This window comes from Pteropus alecto, unplaced genomic scaffold (genome assembly GCF_000325575.1).
Source record: "Pteropus alecto unplaced genomic scaffold, ASM32557v1 scaffold229, whole genome shotgun sequence".
In the NCBI taxonomy this organism is placed as follows: domain Eukaryota; kingdom Metazoa; phylum Chordata; class Mammalia; order Chiroptera; family Pteropodidae; genus Pteropus; species Pteropus alecto.
The window spans coordinates 632,105-642,766 of NW_006443145.1; the positions used below are offsets into that span (position 1 = coordinate 632,105).

The following is a 10,662-nucleotide window of genomic DNA, read 5'->3' on the forward strand; positions in this document are numbered from 1 at the left end:
ATTAATCCATTTCCCATTCACCCCAAGAATCGTCGCCAGAGGTGTTTGCAGCTACAGCGTTTACCCCAAGATAACTTGTGGATTACAGTCCTAACTTTACTCCCAAATTTTGCCATGAAATATCTCATTTTTATTATTATTTTCACATTGCTTTAGTATATTGATAATCTTTGGAAACAAATGACATCATTCTATGTATAATATTGTTTTTAGTAGTGGTATTTCCATTTACAAAATATAATTCTTGATTGATGAAAATGTCAAGTCCTAGAAAAAGTGTCATTCCTATGCATGATGTTAAACTAACGTTGGCAGCGATCTGCACTTTATTTTTTCTAAACGGGAAATGGATTAAAACAATATATTAAGATAGTCAGGCAGGCATAATCAAAGGTGTTAAGTGACCTGATTCTAAACTCAATTTTATACTCAAGGATTAATTGTAATTTGTTTATATGAAAGGCAGTTTTCATTTTCTATCTCTCATTCATGCTTTGCATTTGAATGGTATAACTGTGTGTGAAAGGTATCAATAGAAGCAAGAGAAGGAAAAATAAATCCCAGATGATGCAGTAGTAGTTATGCAGAGTAGATGAATAGATTTTAATCATTGTCTATAACAGTTTTTAATCTCTTTCTTTTTATATATAAGCTAGGAGGATGACCAAAGTAAATGGGAAAAAAGCTAAGGGAAGATGTCAGAATACTTGAAACATGGTTGACCTATTCTTGTGTGTATTTCATAATCTTCCTAATTTTTTAGATACAATGTTATTAGGGAAATGCAAAGGCTCTGGATTCAGATTCCTCGAGTTCAAATTCTGGCCCTATTATTGCCTATCTCTGTGACTTTGAGCAAATTAATTAATTGGTCTGCATTTCAGTTTCCTCACTATGAGACATGGGGATAATAATGGTACATATCTCATAGCGTACTTGAAGATTAGATGAGCTGGTAAAGTGAAAAACATTAATAATTGTTTCTGGCACAGAGTAACCTTTTAAAGAGTTCAGTTCTTACTATTATTATTATAAAACTAAGTAGAAAGAATAAAAACCCATTTTTTTCTCAAGATTTTAATGGTCACACTTCATTATCACCTCCCTTTGCCCAGTTACTTATCCTGGCGGACCCTTATGGGGCATATGTTACTTCAGAGGTTTCTCTTGTTTTACCTTTATTAAGGTGACCATAAATCAAAAGGAAAAAAGAAAATTGAGTGGATTTCCTATCAGGCCTCTTCCCCACAATTTCTTCAATTCTTAATCTCAAAGGAGATGAAAATGTATAGATAGGCAATTTTTTTTCATAACTGAAGTTGTACAGACAGTCCTTATACTTTTAATGAAAATTTCATTTTTATTTCATATTTGTTTCCTTCTATATAGTTTAAGTTAAAAAAATCCTAGATAGCATTAATCTCAACAAAATTTTATTAATGGTGTTACCTTTAGTACACCAAGATGAAGCTATAGTATAACATTGATGAAAGAATTTTTTTTAATCCCTATCTGAAAGTGATTTTGGGATCCCATAGATATGAGGATTTATATTGATTTTCCTCCACAATACATATGAATAATAATGTTGATAAGAGGAACACAGGCTCATGGACTCATTTAAGAATTCCTTGTGCGCTCAATGACTATAATCGTCTTCCCTCTGGAGGTCATATAAGAATGTTAGAAAATAAGCGTGGCATTATTTTAACAAATAAATGTGACTCTTTTCTTAGTTATATAAAAAGTAATCATCTTATGTATAAAAAGTTAATTTAAAAAAATGTTGAAACTTTATAATTACTGATGACTACTGACAATAAACCTAAGTATTGACACTGCGTCATGATGGACATCAAGAATGAGAACCAGCTAACTAACCCAAGCCCTTCATCTGATAGAAGAAGAGAGGAGGGGCCAATTACTCAAGGTCACACAGTGGTGAGTGACTCCAGGGTCGCTGCACTCTGGGCTCAGTCATTAAGTTCTCAGACACTTACAGAGCTTCTTTTGTGTCTAAGGCCCCATGCCCAATATAACAGTGAATGAGACAACACAGCCTATTTCAAGAATTGGGATCATGGAAAGTAGAAAGGGAGGAGCTGATAAATAAAGTTTCGATTACAGAACAGTTCTGGGGTATGTTCAGGGGTTGGTGGGACAATAGATCAGGAGCATCAGACTGGACTTGGAAGTAAGGTTGAGGAAAGCTGCCTAAAGGAGATAATATCTAAGGTAGGTTGGAAGATAATTGGTATTAAGATAAGATTATGTACAAAATTGACATCATAGATGGAAAACCAGCCCTCCTACTCTTGGAAACTTAGCTAGAGATAGAACTTTTATCTAGGTAGTGGTAAATAACAATATTCATTGGTTTATTGTCAGTTTTTCAAAGCATAGCTGTAATAATAGAATTTCACATGATTCTTTCAATGAATCCATGAATGAGAAAAGACGGGTATAATTGACTTCTCAAAGAATTACCTAAAATGAATTTAGAAGTAAATAAGGTGAAGTTACATTGGATGTGATCTTTTCGAGATATAAAAGAGCCTCTAGTTGCTCAAACACGCACTGTACATTTTGGAGAGTAGAATTTTGTCCACTGGAGAAGTAGAAAATGTCACATCAGTAATGACAATGTCCTTTCCATAACTATCTTGCATTCTAACTGAACTACCCCAACCATACCCTTTTATCTTACATCCACAAGATTTTTATATCACCCTCTTGGTCTCAGCTATTGGCAGCAATTAGATATTTTGATCCTGACCCTATAAACCAGAGCTAAACCAATCAGATTTTCTTCATCGAAGATTCAGTTATTAGCCTCATTTTGTTTACCCTCCTTTTCATCCACATCCTTATAATGGTCTCATTATGGGCAGAATGTTCTTTTCCTGACTTTGGGCTTGCCTTATGACTTGTGTTGGCCAATGGTATATATGTAGAAGTGTCAGAGTGCCATTCTGAACCTACATTTTAAGAGGTTTTGTGTATTTCTGCTCACCCTTTTGTGCCTCTTTTATCCTATGAGAAGAACTTCTGGACAATTTCTGCCTCTACAGCTTGGGTCTTAGAATGTACACACGTGGAGTACAGTCACCCAACTGAGCTAATTAAGATCAGCTAACTCCCAGCTGACATACAGATCCATGAGTTTATATTTTGTCGCTGATGTTTCTGACCAACTTGATTGAAGACTGGTGGATCATGCGTGCTTAAGTTGAAAACTTTTATAGACTTTATGGCTTGGTCTGCCATTTTGGATCACAGATGAGTAAGTAAAGGAAGCCAGTTTACAGAGCTAGGTATGGAGTGGAATATAGAAGTGACAAAGATAATCACCTCAGCTTTCACCAACTCTAGATTCAGTGTCTATATAAAGCAGGGAGTATAGGAGTAGGTAGCATAGCCCTGGACACTGGACTGAGTTTCCTGGCTGGTGTCCCAATATGTGGGAAGACTGGTTATCATTGACCTGTCTTGTAAAAACTGAGATATGTTGTTTCTTCAAATTAAGCAGAATTATTAGAGGTGGAACTAAGGAGCAGTGTCAGAATATGGTCTCTGCAACTTTGTCTTAAAGCTGAGTCAACTGAAAACAAGGACAGTTTAAATTTTTTCAGATGGAGAACAAGATTAGTGCAAAAAAGCCTAAGTAGTAGCTGGGCTTACCATAGAGATCAAGAGTTTCCAGAAATTAATAAAGGAGGTTCAAGGGGAAGCAGTTATTTTGTCTGTCCAGTTCCTTGCCTCGTGTTTCCTCTGAAAATGTTCCTGTGAGAAACATATGGCCTTGTCTAACTTCCTTATCCATTTTAAACACTCCTACCAGACTCACAAGTACTCAGCCCTAATACCACATCACTTGGTTTTGTCTTGTCATTATAAAGTAGACTGAACCAAAGGTGTACTCCTACCTGTACCAAGGGAAACCAGTCCATGTGGTGTGGATGGGGCTAACTGTGGTTACAGGGGTGTGCAGGTGCTGAAAACCTAGCAATCAGACCAGCCCATCTCCTTGGTTACAGTGATTGATGCACCTTCGACCAAAGGCCTCAACCAGGGCAATGAGAGTCCTTCCCGGGATTTTTCTTTCCAGAAGTTTGAGTAGAGACTATTATTTCTGCTCTGGTGGCTGAGCTGGCAGGATCTAAGGGTAGAGATTCTGGTGGCTACTTTGATGCTATGCCATGAGAACCTGAGGATGAATTTTGGTAATGCAAGAAGTATGGTGAAGAAGCAGGAAGAAGGAAGAGAAGGAGGCAGGGAGGGACAGAGGGATAGAAAGATAGAAGGAGGAAGATAGAGAAGGAGAGAGATAGAGAGAAGGAGAGAGAGAAGGAAAGAGGAAGAGAAGAAGAGAGTGAAAGGGACAGAGACGGAGATGGATAGAGGTAGAGATAGAGATAGAAAAAGAGATAGAGAAAGACAGAAATGAAGAGAGAGACAGGGAGGCAGAGAATGAATAGGAACATGATGAGAGGAAGAGGTGAGGAAGAGAGAGAGAGAGAAAAAATATTGTCTGAATTTCTGGTTATAGCCTGGTTAAAGTTAGCTCTATCCCTGGATGTTCTAGGCATTAGACCAATAAATAGCCTCCTATTTTTTTCTTAAACTAGTTTGAATTAGGTTTCTATCACCTTTGACTGAGAGAGTCTTGACTAATTCACAAGGGCCACTGAGGGAGAGAGGGGGCAGGTCATTGTGGAAACTAGGTCTGCTTTATTGGCAAAAAACTCAGCTCCTTGAAATACAAGAGAGAAATGCTGAATAGATCCCACTGAAGGCAAGGAGAAAATGGTTAAATCATAAAGGAGAAGAAAGCAAAAACTATTAGGCTTAATTCAATTTACAGTCTAATTATTAAGTAATGTTTTATATGAGGTTTTAAGACTAGCTATGTTTTCTTAACATCAGGAGTGGATACTGGTTAAACTATACTGCCTGGAGTCAGGAATTCATGAAGAGCTCAGGTAGTATTTTTCACTTGAGGCTCTTATGCAGCTGTGGTAAAATGTTATCTGGGGCTTCTTCAGTCATGTGAAGTCTTGACTTGGAAGTCCAAGATGGTACACTCACATGGCTGGCAGTTGGTTTTTGGCCATCAACTGGAGCATCTATACATAGTCTATTTATGTAGCTTGGTTTCCTTACTGTATGACTGCCATAAGGTAGTTGTCCTTTTAAATGGAGACTCAGGACTCTAAGCAAGACTGTTGTAGTGAACAAGGCAGTAGCTACCTTTCCTTTTTTTTACTGAGCCTAAGGAGTCAGATAACATTACTTCTGCTGTATTCTATTGGATACAGGTAGTCACAAGCCTGCCTAAGTTCAAGGGGACAGCATGTATATCCTGCCTCCTGATAAGTAGATTGTCAAAAATATATATAGTTGTAAAAATAAGTCTTTCACAATGACCTTTCCTATATTTATATGTTATACCCATGTAAATAAAGTTTGCAAGGATGAGACTTGATTTTGGTCCTTCCCTAGATTACCTAATATCTCTGAGAGCATGAATCACTGAGGTACCACCTGCTTTGTCTAAAGACCCTGGTTACTGTTTATTTCTAGTTCAAGCCACCAATGAGATATTAATCTCGCCTCTGTGTGGTATGGTCCTTGCTTTTTGCGCCATGCCCATCCCATTCTCCCCTTTCTTACTTTCCCTAGAAGTGAGGCTATACCCATTGCAGCAGCTGTTTCAGAGTGAGCCTGTCATTAGCCTATTCTCCCACCAGCACCCACCCTGAGAGTTCCACTCATCTCAGCACAATGCATATCACTTTTGTACCACTCTCAGTTCCACTGTCTACAGCCCAAAGGGTCTCCAGATTAGGTTGTTATGGTTTAGGAGTGATCTGTGCTACTGACAGAGATGAGAGAAAGCCCTGAGAAAATTTCCTACTTTTCCTGATGAGACTCTTCCTAGGAGACATTAGATCACTGGCCAATGATTTCTGAAAGTGATGCTGATTCTGACCCTTTGGTGATTTTTCAAGGAACCATCTAGAAATAAAACATAACACTGAGATTTTTACTGTAGTAAAATTTTTGAAGCAAATCAAAACACAAGAAATATAACATGCAGATAGATGCAATAACTCTCTGCATTGCTATATTTAGTTTTTTTTTTCAATTTTTGAAGGAGTTTAGTTCACTGCCAAAATAATATGAAATTCTAGAGTCCCATTAGTTATTAAGAATCAATAAGGTGGGAAATTGTCAATTCGTAAACTAATTTTGGACTTCTAAGAGGAAAAAACTAAACTAATTATTTTAAAGTACCACAAGCTTCTCTTATATTCCTTAATATAATTATGCCACAACCAATGTAGATGATGCTGCCCAAAATGCAACTTTAAAATAAGACTAAACAAAAAAGTCTAAGCTCCAAGGAAAATATTTATGAACAGTCTAGAAGAGGAATAATGGTAATTTATAAGGTAGATTAGGAAATAAGATTTGAAGAAATATAATGTTCAAACTATATGTTATGATTAGAGTGTCCCCGAAGCTTATAAGGAAAAGAAATCACCTGTTAGGAATTGAAAGATGTGGCAATTATCTCAGTTGTAGTTAAGAGTACAGGTAATTCATTTTAAGTAGCACATCACTGTATTTCCATCCCTGAAATATCACAGAAAAGCAATTTCATTAGGATGGAAAACACTAAATTGAAAAAAAATTGGTTGATTTGGCTTTCTTTTTCATCATTTCATGGACCAAATTAAAAAGACTGTACAAATGATTGCCCCTATTGTAAAGAAATGTATTGGCGAGGAAAAGTGAGTCTTCCCAAAATCAGATTAGAAGCAAACTCTAAAATTGATGGATATTTTTCTTAATTCTTTTTAATTTGAGAATGAAGAGTCTATATTGCTCATATTAAAAAAGAGAGAGAGACATAGAGAACTCAGGAATCTCAAGTGAACTGCTGTGGTAGTGCAGGGAGACATTATTAGGAGGTTTAATAGAATCAGGGTGGGTCATTGAAAATGTAATACCTAGCTCTCTTTTCTGTTTTTTTTTTCTTTTTTTGGTAAGAGGCATCATGAGTAGCAGTCTCTCAGGATACTCTCTTGAGGTGGTGCAAGAAATCCGGCAAGGAACCAGCACAAGTGTGGGGGATTTTGGAGACAGTGGGGCTGCAGATCAACTTGAAGAGCTATGACCCTCAGAAGGAAAACGTTTCTGGGGCACCCTCAGGCTTAAATCCACTACCCACCCGAAGTTCTCTGTATGTTTTCTGGAGGACCAACAGCATTGTGACGAGGCCAAGGCTGTGGCTATTCCCCACATGAACATCGAGGTGCTGAAGAAATTCAGCAAGAATAAAAAGCAAAGAAGTATGATACATTTTTGGCTTCAGAGTCTCTGATCAAGCAGATCCCATGAATCCTGGGCCCAAGACTGAATAAGGCAGGCAAGTTCTCTTCCATGCTGACCCACAATGAGAACATGGTGACCAAAGTCGATGAAGTGAAATCCAGATCAAGTTCCAGATGAAAAGGTGCTGCATCTGGCAGTGACTGTTGGCCATGTTAAGATGACAGATGATGCACCTGTGTACATTGTCCACTTAGCTGTCAATATCCTGGTGTCATTGTTCAAAAAGAATTAGCAGAATATCTGGGCTTTATACATTAAGAGCACCTTGGACAAGCCTTAGCACCTGTAATAAGGCACACTTAATAAACTGTATTGCTACCATGAAAAAAAAATCACAGGAGTGATATCAGAAACATGGTGGAGTGAGAGACTTCCTGGAATCTCTCCCCTTGAAATGACAATAAGCTGAATATCTACAACTTGACAAAAACACCCAAATTGCACATCACCACGTCTGAGCTTGGGATCTGCACATAAGAGCTAACACAGGTCAGAACCCTGGGAGTTGGGCAGTAGACTAGGAGAAACAAAGAAGCTGCCTCCCCCAGCCGGACCCCCATAAAGGAGGAGGGTGAGGGGAGAAGGTGTTGCAGGTTCCCTGAACAACCCTGCCTGGGAGAGCTGTGAGCTCCACTCAGCCAGTGGCAGTACCCAGGGATCAGGCCAGAAATCAGAGTAGTGGGGATGGCAGAGAAGCCAGGGTGACAGAGGAAAAACAGTTGATTATTACTAGCCCCAGCTGCAAAACAGGAGGCCGAGCCACAGCACCCATCTCTCAACCCAGAGAGTTCCTCCCTCCATATTCTCCAAGACTGAATACCACAGAGTCTCAGGGGAACATGAGCAAATGCTACCAAAACTGTTGCTATTGATAGGGACTGAGACTGAGGTTAGCGAGCATGATTAAACATCTATAAGAAAAAAAGGCATTATTAAGACTTTATATAAAACAGGGATCCAAGAGGCTTAGATGCCACTTACTGGAAACCAAAAGAAAATTGCCTTCTTTGCAATAGGCTAAAGGGAGACCTTTACAAAATAAATCTTTCTGGAAAAAAAGAAGAAGAATACACTTCCATTAATGCCCAGGTGGAGAAATAGTCCATTAAACACCATGAACAACCAAGGTGACAAGGCATCTCAGAAAGAAAGAGGAAAATCTACAGAAAATAAACTGACAGACATAGAAATATGCGTCTTAAATGTCAGAGAATTCAGGATGGTACTTCTGGAAAAAACTCAATGAGATCCAAAATTCACATCAACAATTTAAGGAATTGAAAAAACAACTAGATGAGCAGAATGAGTTCTTTAGCAAGGAGATTGACACCTTCAAAAAGAACCAGATGGAACTTCTGGAGATAAAGAACAATTGCAAGAGATGAAAAATGAAATAGCTTGGAAAATGAAATGCAAACATGGAAAATAAAGTCAATTAAATGGAGGAGAGGATCAGTAATATCGAAAACAGAAATAGAAATGAATCAGAAGAAAGAAGAGAGAAACCAAATAATGAAAAGTAATGAAAAAGAAATAAAAGAACTAGCTGATACCATCAGAAGAGGAAACATAAGAATAATGGCCATTCTCGAAGAGGAGGAAAAAGAGCAGGAATTAGAAAGCATTCTCAGACAAATAGTTAGCAAGAAATTCCCAAATCTACGAAATGAGCTGGAGCTTGGAATTCAAGAAGTCAACAGAACACTCAACTATCTCAACCCAAAAAGGCCTTATCCAAGACAAATTCTATTAAAATTATCAAAAATTAACAACAAAGACAATTCTCAGGGAAGCCAGGGAAAAGAAGATGGTAACCTAAAAAGGAAAACCCATTAGATTATCATTGGACTTCTCAGCACAAACCTTACTGGCCAGAAAGGAGTGGGATCCAATATTCAAATTATTAAATGAAAGGTACTACCAGCCGAAAATAATGTATCCAGCTAAGCTCTTCTTTAGACATGAAGGAGAAATAAAAACATTTCCAGACATACAAAATAGAGGGAATTCTCCAATACAAAGCCTACATTACAGGAAATACTGAAAGGGATCAGCTCAACCAAACCAAAATTTTTTTAAAAGCACATAATTAGGAGTAAGGTGACTCACAAGCTGATAGAAACAAGGAGTGCTACCCTTACTAAGAACTGGGTATTATAAGCTTAAACAGTAAGAAGAGATTTGCTATTGCAAGATAGAAATGAACGTTCAGCATACATAGGAACAAATTGAGATACCAATGACTGAAAAGGGGAGGATTCAAAGATCTAAATTCACAAAAGGAAATGGAGATAAGGCACACGCAGAAGAAAATGGACGACTATATATATAACTATCATCTACATATTCATAATGGTAAACACAGGCTAAAGATTCAGAACTGAAGTATATAACATAAACCAGGAGGACTAGAGGGAAAACCCTTAAACCCAAACAAAAACAAAAACAAAAACAAACAAACAAACAAACAAACAAAAACAGACACAAAAAGACTAGGAAGCAATGGAAACACTGAGCTACCAGAAAGAAAAACATAGAATGGCTGTAAGAAAATCTCATACTTCAATAATCACCCTAAATATAAATTCAGGGAAGTGGTAGTGGTACTAATATCAGATGAAATAGACTTCAAAATAAAAAAGATAAAGAACGATACTGAGGGACACGTCATCGTGATAAAGGGAAGGGAACACAAAGAGACAAAATACTTATTAAAATCTATACTCTCAGTCAGGGAGCCCTGAAATATATAAAGCAATTACTAACAGAACTAAAGGGAGAAACAGACCAAAACACTGTCTCAGTAGGGGACTGAAATACCTCACTTTCGGATATGGACAGATCATCCAAACAGAAAATCAATAAGGAAATAATATCAGACACATTAGACCAACTGGACATAATTGACATTTAGAGAGCCGTTCATCCCCAAACAGCTGCTTATCCATTCTTCTCTAGTGCACATGGAACATTCTCAAGGATTGACCACATACTGGGACACAAACATACCCTCAACAAATATAAGAGGGATGAAATCATGTGAATCATATTCTCTGATCATAATGCTTTGAAGCTGGAGATCAACTGTAAGAAGAAAGCTGGAAGAACTATAATACATGAGAGTAAACAACATGCTACTGAAGAATAACTGGGTCAGGGAAGAAATAAAAAGAAAGATCAAGAGATACATAGAAACAAATGATAATGATAGTACAACATATCAAAACTTTTGGGACACAGCAAAAGCAGTCATAAGAGGAA

The 10,662-nt window shown here is 37.6% G+C and overlaps 1 pseudogene; it reads left to right on the forward strand.

Annotated features, from left to right (window-relative positions):
• Positions 1-7,063: 7,063 nt before the first annotated feature.
• On the forward strand, positions 7,064-7,681 carry LOC102895711 (annotated as a pseudogene).
• Positions 7,682-10,662: the final 2,981 nt, after the last annotated feature.